This window comes from Macrotis lagotis, chromosome 4, assembly GCF_037893015.1.
Source record: "Macrotis lagotis isolate mMagLag1 chromosome 4, bilby.v1.9.chrom.fasta, whole genome shotgun sequence".
Classification (NCBI taxonomy): domain Eukaryota; kingdom Metazoa; phylum Chordata; class Mammalia; order Peramelemorphia; family Peramelidae; genus Macrotis; species Macrotis lagotis.
Window position 1 is genome coordinate 104,591,956 of NC_133661.1, and position 14,479 is coordinate 104,606,434.

At 37.5% G+C, this 14,479-nt stretch overlaps 1 pseudogene; it reads left to right on the top strand.

Annotated features, from left to right (window-relative positions):
• The first annotated feature begins 12,160 nt into the window (after positions 1-12,160).
• LOC141519982 (alpha-enolase pseudogene) lies at positions 12,161-13,673 on the top strand (annotated as a pseudogene).
• Positions 13,674-14,479: the final 806 nt, after the last annotated feature.

The window sequence follows — 14,479 nt, forward strand, 5'->3', positions numbered from 1 at the left end:
ACCTTAAAAGCAGATACACTTTCCTTGCCTATCATCATCGAATATTTGTAAAATTTTTGAATTAGAGAATCATAGAATTTTAGAGTTTAGAGACACTGTAGAGGTCAACTAATCTAGACTCCCACTCAAAGCAGGACTCTCTCCTTCAGCATCTCTGACAGGTGGTCCCCCAGCCTCTGCCCAACGATGAATAACAGTACTCACTTTCAACAGCTTAGGAAACAGATATGAGTTGCATTCCAGCCTCCCACGAACATTTGTTAGGGTGAGGGTGGTGTTCTGAGAAAAAACCTCAAAGAGCCATCAACTCCCATAATAATAATAATGATGATGATGATGATGATAGTTCTAATTCAAGTTTGTATAACATGTTATAGTTTTGAAGCACTTAACAGGATCTCATTTGATAATAGAGAGAGTAACTCAAATCCAACCAGACTGGCCCTTCCAAGTGTAAGATGCTGACCTGCTATCTCCCACCCCCATTTCACCCTAAGTGCTCCTTTTGGAGGACAAACTAATCTCACAAGAAGAGGTAGAGTAGCAGAGTGGGTAGCAGAACTTCCATGAGGATTCAAGTTTTTCCTGTAACATGCAAGTTGTATGACCAAAGACAAAATGATTAACTTTTTAGAGCTTCCAAATACCTCTTTAAGATTATAAATTATTGATTAGTTAAAGATACACATTGGTGGAAGAAGTTTCCACATTAGGAAACTGCCCATTCTGATGAAATTATACATCTGGACAAAAGAAATTTTCATCTATTATGTTATAATATGTTATCATGTTCCTTGAAAGCAAGAACTATTTGTAGCCCCAACATCTAATCTGACATAATTAATACTTAGTAAATGTCACTTGAGTAGAATTTAATGAAATCAATGTACTCTAGTCAGGCTACCTGCAGATCAGAGGGAAATCTGGTTTGAGGGAAAGATTTATGACACTCTTTTGTATCCACTACCAATCCTCAACAAACATCACATACTTTAGTTGAACTTTTCTGGAAGTTATTCCAGGGGAGCTCTAAGACTTGAATGTTCTTTCTTCTTCTGTTTTAATCAACCACAGGCAAATAGGACTCTTAAAATTACTCTCAAAATTGAAGCCAGGGTGGCTAGGTGGCACAGTGGATAAGGCACAGGCCTGGAGTCAGGAGTACCTGGGTTCAAATCCGGTCTCTCACCTAGCTGTGTGGCCTTGGGCAAGCCACTTAACCCCCTTTGCCTTGCAAAAAAAAAAACTAAAAAAAAACTGAAGCGGAAAAAAAGGAACCTAGCTCAGTCCTGTTCTTACCCTAAAGTCACATAGTATAGCCCCTATCACATTTGTCCAATATATCTCCCTAAGATCCCTTAGTAACTGTATTAAAGTGTGCCTAGCACAAAATAAATCCTAAATATTTTGCCTGGATGTCATCTCTTTTTTTTAGTAGAGATCATCTGCTTTATTAAAAGTGCATAAAACATTCCAGACAATGCATTTCAATAGTTTTATTGAAAGGTCACTTTCTAAGTACTCGAATATAATGGTACTTTGTTAGGTTACTTCAGCCAACTTAAGTTTGCATTGATGAATTAAAAGGGAAATTCTTCAATGAAATTAGGTATTTAGGAGTAACTGAAGAATGTGTCTGCAAAATGCTTTACAAAATGAAGCATGAGACAAATGAGACATATTGTGGTTCTTTGGTTTATCTTTAAAGGGAAAATTTTCTCCCTCCCCCATAACATGATGTCAAAGGGAAATATAGCTATATGGAACTTAAGATATATATATATATATATATATATATATATATATATATATATATATATTTATATATATTGCACTGCTGCAATGTCAATTTAGATTCATTTACCTATAACAAGCCTTAAGTGTTCCAACTACCACATAATTGGTCAATTAAATTGCTGCTTACTTGAATCTGGACAGTAGACTCACTTTAGTCTCTCAAATCTAATTGTTACAGGAGCATTATGACAATAGCATACTCACTATGCATTGCTATTAAATACAAAGTTCTGTACCAATAGTCCAGTTTCATACCAAGAGTATTCTTTAAAGTTCTAGTGTTAGCATTAGCATATATTGTTTTAGAAGGACACAGCTGAGGTTTCAGGGTGGCAGACTATGAGAGTTACTTGTACAACAAATTTTTTTTTTTCCTAAGGGGTTAGATATTGAGAGACAATTCATTTTGTATAAAACTTTGTATACCATGTCACTTGTTCTAGGATAAGGTTGGCCATATTTTTCATTTAAATTTGATTTAAAAATTCTATTAAAGTTGTAGACAGACAAATTATATTTAGGTGATCATCTCTTTTAAAATGAAATTTTGGGGTGGCTAGGTGGTGCAGTGAATAGAGCACAGGCCTTGGAGTCAGGAGTACCTGGGTTCAAATCTAATCTCAGACACTTAATAATTACCTAGCCATGTGGCCTTGGGCAAGCCACTTAACCCCATTGCCTTGAAAAATTTAAAATGAAATTTAAAGTTGAATAGTGGTATTATGCTGAAAATATTTTAAAAATAAAGATGTTTGGAATGCAGGCAGGTTGGGAGGGGGAAAGATAATAACCTTAGCTTTGGACACTTTCAGTGTGAACTGCCAACCTGATGCAGGGCTGGGTCTCAGTGGAATGAGAAGAGTTAGTGATTTGCAAGTGGGAGTCACCTGTGTAGAATTGATAGTTAAAGTGCTGGAAGGGAATGATATCGTCATAGGAGACAGTGGAGGGAGAAAAGAAGTTAGAGGACAGAATCTTGGTGATATCTACCCTAAGGAATGAGAAGAAGTTTAGAAGACAGAAATGGAGCAGTGAGAGGCAGAAGTTAAAACAGAGAAAAGACAGTTCTCATTTTATGTTCAATTCTATAAAGTTCATTTGCATATTTGACTATTTTCAGAATTTTGAAATCCATATTAAAAAAAAAAACAAATTTCTGGGCAACTAGGTGGTGCAGTGGATAGAGCACTGGCCTGGAATCAGGAGGACCTGAGTTCAAAGCCAGCCTCAGACACTTAATAATTGCCTAGTTGTGTGACCTTGAGCAAGTCACTTAACCCTATTGCCTTAAATTAAAAAAAAACCTTCTATGTTAACTTTACTATACAGTACTGTATTTTCTCTCACCACTTCTGTCTTCAGTTTGGTGCTCTGGCATCCTCTCCCCCAAAAAAAAACAACTTTCAAAAGTCCTCCAAGTGAAAGCAAAAAAAAAAAAAAAAGGTGAGGGTGAGACAACCATCACTGCCAATTCCCAAAGGGGACTTGGCTTGAGACCTTGGGTCTGTACCTAAGACTTTTGACCCACTCCCACGTGTCTCCCTCTTCCCTCCCTGCCCCACCCCTCCCTTACCCTTCTTTCTATTTGGTTACCAGGTGTGTATCCCCATTTGTATGTCTCTGGTCCTCTTCTGTCTGTTCTGGCCAGGCCCCAATGTGACTGACCCCAGTCAATTGTTCCTCCTCCTCTTGCTTCTCTATCTCTGGTCCCCACAAGTCATATTATCAGTTGTCTCCTTCCATGGACATGCAGGCTCTTTCCTCTCTCCCTCTCTCCCCTGCTCATGCCCCATAGGGTAAAAAATCACTTTATTACATAGAGATTTGCAGAATGCTCCACTTTCATAAAGCAAGAACTATCTATATTGTGTTTTTTAAGAGGAAGAAAAGTTTGAGTGTCCTGAAGGAGAAGGTGGCAACAGTATTAAATACTTCAGAGAGGTGAAGGAGGATGTTTGTCTCTGTTCCTCAGTTTCCTCATCTGTTAAATTAAGGGTATTGTTCTGGACTGGAATAAATCCCTGTTCCCCTATTAGCTAGACTTTCCAACTATCCTGAGGACACAATTCTACTAGGATTCCCACCAGGCTTGCTTCAATTCAAGAACAGTCTAGCAAGTTGAAGAACAGAACTATGTCAATCCAAATCATCAAAACCTGAACTTTTTGAACACCTCACTTCAATTTAAGACCTTCCTGTTATTCTGCCTAGTCTCAATGATCTATATCCCTATTCCTGGGATACTTAATTGCTCTGATGAAGAACAAATCTCTTCCTCCCAATCCTAGCTGTCTACTCTTCATTCCCTTTCCCCTCAACCCTATCCTATCTCATCCTCTCACTAGAGAATATACTATATATATAGATACTATATAACTGACTATATATGTATATATATATATATATATATATATATATATATACTTCCACTGTGCCATCTGGGACATTATCTACTTCATAATGAACAAATTTGCAATCATCTGAAACATCATCTTTTTTCTCCTTCCATCTTCTGACTTTCTCTTAATAACCTACCTCTGACTCCATCTGACTTCCCATGGAAGTTGAAATACTCCCTATTACTCTTTGCCATTCTCCCTTCCAGATTCTCTATCATCATCATTTAGCAATCCCTTCTCCTTTGAGGTTCATTCAATTCAAATTTATCTCCTAATCTAGATTGCAGTGTTCTCTACCGACTTTCAAGGACATTTTCCCCCCTTTCTCAGTGCCTGTCTCTGGATCTTTTTTTCTCTACTTCAACTCTTTATTGTAGATGATTTCAACATACAAGTTGATATTTCTTCAAAATCTCAATTTCCCAATTCCTCTATTTAATTCCCATGAACTACTCTTCCATCACACCTCAACTATGCACAAGAATGTTCATACCCTTGATCTTGCCATTATCCACAAGTGTTCTATTTCTGCATCAAGAATTCTGAATTTTCTTTATCTGATCATAAAGTTTTATCTTTTCATCTCTATCTCAAACTAAAACTTAATCTTCAAATTCATAGGGACTTCCAAATCCTCCTTCACACAGGATTTTCCCAAGATGTTATTCTTGGGATAGGAGGAGAATAAGGCTATTAGCCAAGATCTCCCCTCTTCTTTCTTCTGCATCTCACGTCTTTCTGATATCCTCTCTCCTCGATATCCTCCTTTGCTCTAGTCTCTAATGAGATGGCCTTTCTGCTTGACAATGAAAACCTACATGGTTTCTTGATCCCATTCCCTCCCAAATTCTTTCACAAATTGCTACTATCAGTATTCCTATTCTCTCCAAAATCTCCAGTTTCTCCCTACCTCTGGTCCTTTTCCTGCTGCCTACAAATGTGAGCAATGTCTCCTTCATCCTCAAAAAACCCAAAAAACTATTGATCCTATATCCCTGACATCTATCACATTATATCTCTCTTCCCCTTCTCAACTACAATCCTTGGGAAAAGCCATCCACAATAATTACTTCTACTTTCATTCTTCTTCCTAGCTCCTGAACCCTCAGAAATCCAGTTTCTGACTTTATTATTTAACTGAAATTGTAGTTAACCTCTCTGCAATAGCATTTGATATTTCAGACTGTCTTCTCTTGCTCTTTTCTCTATGTGTGTTCAAGATTCTGCTCTCTCTTGGTTTTCCTTCATCCAAGTGCTTTCTCAGTCTATTTTTGATGGATTTTGATCCATGTCACACCTATTAATTATGACTTTCTCAGAGGACTCTTCTTTTCTCCCATTATACTGTCTCATTTGGTGATCTCATTAGTTTCCATGCATTCAGTTATCATTTTATCTCCCATCTCTATAATGATGAAGTGACTGTTTCCCATACTTTGAATGCTCTCCCTCTCAACTGCTGACTCTTATAATTCCTGATTTCCTAAGTGCTCTCTCCTTCAGGAAACCTTTCCTAAGCTCCTTTCAGTTCCCAGATTCTACTATCATGCTCAGTTTGCTTTCAATAAGCTTTGTATTAATATTTTATATTCAATTCATATATGTCATCTCCATTCATATATAATCTTCTTGAAGGCAGGAACTGTCCTCACTTTTGTATTTTGTATTCCTTACTTGTGCTTTTCCTTTGTATCCCATGGGTAATTTTATATCCTAAGTACATTATCTCAAATAACTTCATTACTGGAGATACTTTTATCAGAGCGACTAGCACATAGTAAGAGTTTAATAAATATTTGTGATTATTCTTCTAAACGAATATAAACTCTGTGGATGAAGACTTTCTTTTTCCTTTCTTTTTTTCCCTTTTTTCTTATCTTTTTCTGTCTTTTATCCCCAATTTAACCTATTAGGTACTTCATAAATTCTTATTGATTGCTAGCTAGGAGCTGAGGTAAGGACTGGGGATACAAAGACAAGAATGAAAAGTCCTTTTATTGATAGGGTTATTGCAAAACTCAGATAAGACAACTAAAATGAAAATTCTTTGTAACCCTACAGCTCTGTACACATGGATGGTTTTAGTAAAATGATTAATCTCCTGCCCCTCCCTGCATTTGAGTGCAAATTATTTTTGTTGTTAGGTCCATATCTCCCTATTATTAGAATGTGATCTCCCTTAGGGAGACCAGTTCTATTCTTTAATACAGATTCCAAGGCCCACATGATAAAGCCTTGGCTAAGTGAAGACCTTAGATCACATTCAGAACAGCCTACATGGATATTCAAGAGAAGGATGAGCCCGGGCAATTATTTAAAGACATCATCCTTTTTTTTTTTTCATTTTTGCTATTGTTTCCTCAATTCCAATGGTAGCACAGTGCTTAGAAGTCAATCAAACAGCAAACATTTACTAAGTGCCACTTAGTACTGGGTACTGTGAATTTGAACATAAAAAGAATTGGGTACCTGCCTTTGAGGAATTTTATTCTATTGATAGAGACAATGGTTACACAAAACAGAAAATAAATATTTAGAAAGCAGATATAGGAAGGTCAGGAAAGTCTCATAAGGGAAATGGTATATAAGCTGAGCTTTGAAGGAGCCTAGGTATTCTAAGGGGTGGAGGTGAGGACAAAGTCCATCCTGGAGGGATATAGAATGGCATAAATGAGAGACATCAAATGGTCTAGGTTGACTGAATAGTAAATGCTATGGGGAAAATGTCATATAATAAGACTGGGAAAACATACTAGAGCCAGAATGTGAAAGGTTTTGAATGGCAGACAGTTTGTATTTGACCCTAGAAACATTGGGAAGCCATTGGAGCTCTTTAAGCAGGGAAATAGGGGAGTGGTTCTGTTAGATCTGCACTTGGGGAAAATCACTTTGGCAGCTTCATGGAGCATGGATTGAGTGATAAGAGGCTTGAGGTATTAGGAGTTTACTGTAACCTAGGTGAGAGATATTAAAGATTTGACCTAGGTTTGTCATGTGAGTAGAGAGAAAGGGATGAATTCAAGAAATGTTATGGTGGCTAATGAGGTTTTATTAAATTATTGAAAATAGGTCTTGGGACAGAAGTTTGACATGTCTCACCAGGGCATGTCTGTTGGTGTCTTTGTGTGTATGTCTGAGTATATCATTAGGTATTTGTTTCTACGTGTGTTTCATTCTATGTCTGTGTATCCTGGCAAGTTGGATACAGATGACCCAGTTTCCCCAAAAATAAAAAAGCTGCTCCAAGCATTTCCTGGCCCCAATATAGCTGTAAATTCCACAAAGCTGGCACTAAGCCAGCTCCATTCTCACAACCCCAATTTGCCTCTATGACTTTCTGGGCCTCTGAGAAGACAAGAAGTCATACTATTCATTCTTCAGAGTCCAGTCCATCTTTACTGTTCTTAACTTGTAAGAAGGCAAACACACTAATAGAATGTCAGGGAAGAAAATCATTCTGAAAAACAAATTGGAATTGGGTGACCTGTCCAAGGTCTTTGACCCAGAGATTTCACTGCTAAGTTTATACCCCAAGAATGTCAGAAAGAAAAGATCCATATATACTTGAATATCTATAAAAGCACTTTTTGTGGTAGGAAAGAACTGGAAATAAAGTGAGAATCTATCAACTGGGAAATACTTTTTTGGTTCATGAATGTCAGGGGTTATGCTATTGGTTCATAAGAAATGTCAAATTGAGAAATTTAAATGGAAAGTTTTTAAGAATCAATGTAGGGGCAGCTAGGTGGCACAGTGGATAAAGCACCAGCCTTGGAGTCAGGAGTACCTGGGTTCAAATCCGGTCTCAGACACTTAATAATTACCTAGCTGTGTGGCCTTAGGCAAAGCCACTTAACCCCATTTGCCTTGCAAAAAACTAAAAAAAAAAAAAAAAAAAAAGAATCAATGCAGAATGAAGTAAGTAGAATCAGGAAACAACATCTATAATGTCTACAACAATGTAAATGAAAAGAATAAAATAAAAGCTTTGCTTGAGAAGAGATGAGAAAAAGTGCTTGCCTCCATGTTTTGTAGTTATGGGTATTGAATGTCACATACAATGTCAGACAGGGTTAATTTTTCTGTTGATTTTGCTTAATCATTTTGCTTATATTTTTGTAAGATTTTGAAGCAGAAATACTTAACTTTTTTTGAGACATAGACTCCCTTTGACTGATGAGATCTATGAATGAGTCCCTTTTCAGAATCATGTTTTTAAGTGAAAAAAATATAAAACATAGGATTTCAAAGGAAATAAATTCTATTTGAACAAATTATCTTTTTTGTTTCTCATTTTTTATTAAAGATTTTATTTGAGTTTTACAATTTCCCCCCAGTCTTACTTCCCTTCCCCCACCCCCCCCCACAGAAAGCAATTTGTCAGTCTTTACTTTGTTTCCATGTTGTACATTAATGCAAATTGAGTGTGATGAGAGAGAAGTCATATCCTTAAGGAAGAAACAAAATGTATAAGAGATAACAAGATCAGACAATAAGATATCTGTTTTTTTTCCTAAATTAAAGGAAATAGTCCTTGAACTTTGTTCAAACTCCATGGTTCTTTATCTGGATACAGACGGTATTCTCCACTGCAGAGAGCCCCAAATTGCCTCTTTTAGTGTCCCTGATTGTTGCACTGATGGAATGAGCGAGTCCATCAAGGTTGATCATCACTCCCATGTTGCTGTTAGGGTATACAGTGCTTTTCTGGTTCTGCTCATCTCATTCAGCATCGGTTCATGCAAATCCCTCCAGGCTTCCCTGAATTCCCATCCCTCCTGGTTTCTAATAGAACAATAGTGTTTCATGACATACATATACCACAGTTTGTTAAGCCATTCCCCAATTGAAGGACATTTACTTGATTTTTTTGTCCAAGTGATGTTTTTACCCTTTTTCATCATCTCTTCAGGGTATAGACCCAGTAGTGGTATTGCTGGATCAAAGGGTATGCGCATTTTTGTTGTCCTTTGGGCATAGTTCCAAATTTCTCTCCAGAAAGGTTGGATGAGTTCACAGCTCCACCAACAGTGTAATAGTATCCCAGATTTCCCACAACCCTTCCAATAATGATCATTATCCTTTCTGGTCATATTGGTCAATCTGAGAGGTGTGAAGTGGTACCTCAGAGAAGTTTTAATGTGTATTTCTCTAATAATTAATGATTTAGAACAATTTTTCATATGGCTATGGATTGCTTTGATCTCATCTGTAAATTGCCTTTGCATATCCTTTGACCATTTGTCAACTGGGGAAATGGCTTTTTGTTTTAAAAATATGACTCAGTTCTCTGTATTTTTTAGAAATGAGTCCTTCGTCAGAATATTAGTTGTAAAGATTGTTTCCCAATTTACTACATTTCTTTTGATCTTGGTTACAGTGGTTTTATGTGTGCAAAAGCTTTTTAATTTAATGTAGTCGAAATCATCTAGTTTGTTTTTGGTGATGTTCTCCATCTCTTCCTTAGTCATAAACTGCTCCCCTTTCCATAGATCTGACAGGTAAACTAGTCCTTAATCTTCTAATTTGCTTATAGTATTGTTTTTTATGTCTAAATCCTGTATCTATTTGGATCTTATCTTGGTAAAGGGTGTGAGGTGTTGGTCTAATCTAAGTTTCTTCCATACTAACTTCCAATTTTCCCAGCAGTTTTTATCAAAGAGAGAGTTTTTATCCCAATAGCTGGACTATTTGGGTCTATCAAACAGCAGATTATTATAATCGTCTCCTGCTCTTGCACTTAGTCTATTCCACTGGTCCACCACTCTATTTCTTAGCCAATACCAAACAGTTTTGATGACTGATGCTTTATAATATAATTTTAGATCAGGTAGGGCTAAGCCACCTTCTTTTGCACTTTTTTTTTCATTAAATCCCTGGAAATTCTTGACTTTTTATTTCTCCATATGAATTTACTTACAACTTTTTCTAAGTCATTAAAGTAATTTTTTGGAATTTTGATTGGTAGGGCACTAAACAGTAGTTTAGTTTTGGTAGAATTGTCATTTTTTTTATATTAGCTCTACCTAACCATGAGCAATTGATATTTGCCCAGTTATTTAAATCTGAATTTAATTTGTGTGAGAAGTATTTTATAATTGTTTTCAAAAAGTTTCTGAGTCTGTCTTGGCAAATAGATTCCCAGGTATTTTATATTGTCTGAGGTTATTTTGAATGGGATTTCTCTTTCTAGCTCTTCCTGCTGTTTCTTGCTAGACATAGAAAAGTTGAGGATTTATGAGGGTTTATTTTATATCCTGCAACTTTGCTAAAATTGCTAATTGTTTCCAGTAGTTTTTTGGATGATTTCTTGGGATTCTCTAGGTAGACCATCATGTCATCTGCAAAGAGTGAGAGTTTTGTCTCTTCCTTCCCAATTCTAATTCCTTCAATTTTGTTTTCTACTCAAATTGCTGAAGCTAATATTTCCTAATATGATATTGAATAGTAGTGGTGATAATGGGCATCTTTGTCTCACCCCAATCTCAATGGGAATGCCTCTAGTCTCTCCCCATTGAATATAATGCTTGTTGATGGTTTCAGATAGATACTGCTAATTATTCTAAGGAACAGTCCATTTATTCCTATACTCTCTAGTGTTTGTAATAGGAATGGGTGCTGTATTTTGTCAAAAGCTTTTTCAGCATCTATTGATATGATTATATAATTTCTGATAGGTTTGTTGTTGATATAATTGATTATATTAATAGTTTGCCTAATATTGAACCAACCGTGCATTCCTGGGATAAGTCCTACTTGATCATAATGTATTATCCCAGTGATAACTTGTTATATTCGTTTTGCTAAGATTTTATTTAAGATTTTTGCATCTATATTCATCAGGGAGATAGGTCTATAATTTTCTTTCTCTGTTTTAACTCTTCCTGGTTTAGGTATCAGCACCATATTGGTTTCATAGAAAGAGTTAGGCAGAGTTCCATCTTCCCTTATTTTTCCAAAGAGTTTATATAGAATTGGAACCAATTGTTCCTTAAATGTTTGGTAGAATTCACTTGTGAATTTATCAGGCCCTGGAGATTTTTTCTTAGGGAGTTCAATGATGGTGCTGAATTTCTTTTTCTGAGATAGGGTTGTTTAGGTATTTAATCTCCTCTTCATTTAACCTGGGCAACTAAATTATCTTTGTTTTTAAATCAGGAACCACTTGAAATCTAAGGTATCCATGGAACCTAGCTTAAGAATTCCTGCTTTGGTACCTCTACTGGATCTATACCCTGAAGAGATCATGAAAAAGGGTAAAAACATCACATGTACAAAAATATTCATGGCAGCTCTGTTTGTGGTAGCAAAGAATTGGAAATTGAATGAATGTCTATCAATTGGGGAAAGGCTGAACAAATTGTGGTATATGTCAATTATGGAACATTATTGTTCTATTGGAAACCAAGAGGGATGGGATTTCAGGGAAGCCTGGAAAGACTTGCATGAACTGATGCTATGCTGAGGGAGATGAGCAGAACCAGAAGAACATTGTATACCATTAACAGCAACATGGGGGTGATGATCAAACTTAATGGATTTGCTCATTCCATCAGTGCAATAATCAGGGACAATTTTAGGACATCTGTGATGGAGAATATCCATAGAAAGAACTGTGTTTAAACAAAGACTAAAGACTATTACCTTCAATTTTAAAAAAAGTTGGCTTATGTACTACATAATTTTGATATCTCTAATATTTCATTTTTTTCCTCAAGATAAGCTTTTTTCTCTCAACATTCAATTTTGATCAATGTATAGCATGGAAACAATGTAAAGATTATAAGTCTGCCTTCTGTGGGGGGAAGAGGGAGGGAAGGAAGGGTGGGAGGAAAATGTGTAAAATTCAAAAACCTTACCAAAAAATAAGTAGAAACTACATTGTATATATAATTAGAAAACAAATAAAATATGTATATTAAAAAAAAGAATTCCTGCTTTAAGAGATAGTCAGATTAAAAAATTAAGAATGAGATGGTTCCCCTCAGCCTCTCTCCTCTGAACCCCGCGGAGCCAGCCTCGACCAGAAATTCAGCATGTCGATTTTGAAGATCATTGCAAGAGAGATCTTTGACTCTCGTGGAAACCCCACCGTTGAAGTTGATCTCTATACTTCAAAAGGTTTCTTCAGAGCTGCTGTGCCCAGTGGGGCTTCTACTGGCATCCATGAAGCCCTGGAGTTCTGAGACAATGATAAGACCCAATATATGGGGAAAGGTGTCTCAAAAGCAGTTGAGCACATCAATAAAACTATTGCCCGGACCCTGATTAGCAAGAAACTGAATGTTGTGGAGCAGGAGAAGATTGACAAATTGATGATAGAGATGGATGGTTCTGAGAATAAATCTAAATTTGGAGCAAATGCTATATCGGGAGTGTCTCTGGCTGTTTGTAAGGCTGGGGCTGCAGAGAAAGGTGTCTCCTTGTTCTGCCATATTGCTGATCTTGCAGGCAATGAAGAAGTCATCCTACCAGTTCCAGCCTTCAGTGTGATCAATGGTGACTCCCATGCTGGTAACAAGCTAGCAATGCAAGAGTTCATGATCCTCCCTGTTGGAGCATCAGACTTCAAGGAGGCCATGCGCATTGGAGCTAAGGTCTACCACAACCTGAAGAATGTGATTAAGAAGAAATATGGACAGGATGCCACCAATGCAGGAGATGAAGGTGGCTTTGCTCCTAACATCCTGGAGAATAAAGAAGCTCTCGAGCTGCTGAAGGAAACGATTGGCAAGGCTGGCTATACTGACAAGGTTATAATTGGCATGGATGTTGCTGCCTCTGAATTCTTTCAGTCTGGGAAATATGACTTGGACTTCAAGTCTCCTGATGATCCCATCAGATACATCTCACCTGCTGAGCTTGGGGACCTTTACAAGAGCTTCATCCAGGACTATCCAGTGGTGTCTATTAAAGATCCCTTTGACCAGGATGATTTGGAAGCTTGGAAGAATTTTACTGAAACTTCAGGCATCCAGGTTGGGGATGATCTCACAATGACCAATCCCAAGCGCATTGAAAAGGCTGTGAATGAGAAAGCTTGCAATTGCCTCCTGCTCAAAGTGAACCAGATTGGCTCCCTGACGGAATCTCTCCAGGCGTGCAAACTGGCCCAGTCCAATGGGTGGGGAGTAATGGTTTCCCATTGCTCTGGAGAGACTGAAGATACCTTCATTGCAGACCTGGTGGTGGGTCTCTGCACTGGGCAGATCAAGACTGGGGCCCCCTGCCGATCTGAGCGTTTGGCCAAATATAACCAAATTCTCAGAATTGAGGAAGAACTGGGCAGCAAGGCTAAATTTGCTGGAAGGAACTTCAGAAACCCTCTGGCCAAGTAAGCTCCATGACCATGAAGCCTCAGAGCTAGTAGGCTACAGTCACCTCAGTAGAAGTCCTCCAAAGAATGGGCAGCACCAAGTAGTAGACCAGTTTTGTTTTGGGGATTGGGGCTCAGCCCTACATAACTCCACCCTGTTCTCTTCCACCTTTCTGTGTCCTCACTGCTTCTTCTGGTACCTGATCATTTGGTCCTTTTTTGGAAGACCTCATCTTGTGACTGGGTAGAATGATCTGTTCTCACCCCCACCCCCAGTGTTGATGTGCAGAGTCATATACTTGTGATGCAGCCCCCCAACAAGCCCACAGGCCAGATACTTTAGTGGCTTCTATGTGCAGAAGAAAAGTATTCAGTAATCCACTGGGAAAAAAAAGAATGAGATGGTTCTCTGGGAGAGAAAAAAGAGGGAGATGAAGGGAAATTTAACAAAGTTTAAACAAACATTATCACTAAAAATTTTTTAAAGAAAAAAGATAGTCAGAAATACAATAGGCACTGTTTGAAAGCACTCCCTCAGAATGGATCAATTTGGTCCTTTCTTGAATTTGGTAATGCTCTCTCCTTGATATCAATTGCTCAAGGTTCCACTTCTTTATGGCTGGTACAACCAATTTCCTGTATGCTTCAACCTTAGATTCTAGCTGCCCATTCCATTGATTCCCTAGTTTGTAGAAACAGCTATGACAAAAAGTGATTCATTTCTCAGTCAGGAAATGACAAACATGCAAAGACTGCTAGGGAAGAGAAAAAATATCTTTCTTAGAACCTAAGTCAGTTTTTCAGGTGACGTGTTCTGGATTTTCTTCCTTGAGATCAGTTACTGCAGTCTTAGATATTGATTCAGAGATATCTGCTGGAGAGCTAATTATCAGTCCTCACTTTGGTACATATTTTCCTTAAAAGTTGACCCCATTTGCTTTGCAAAAAAAAAAAAAGTTGACTATAA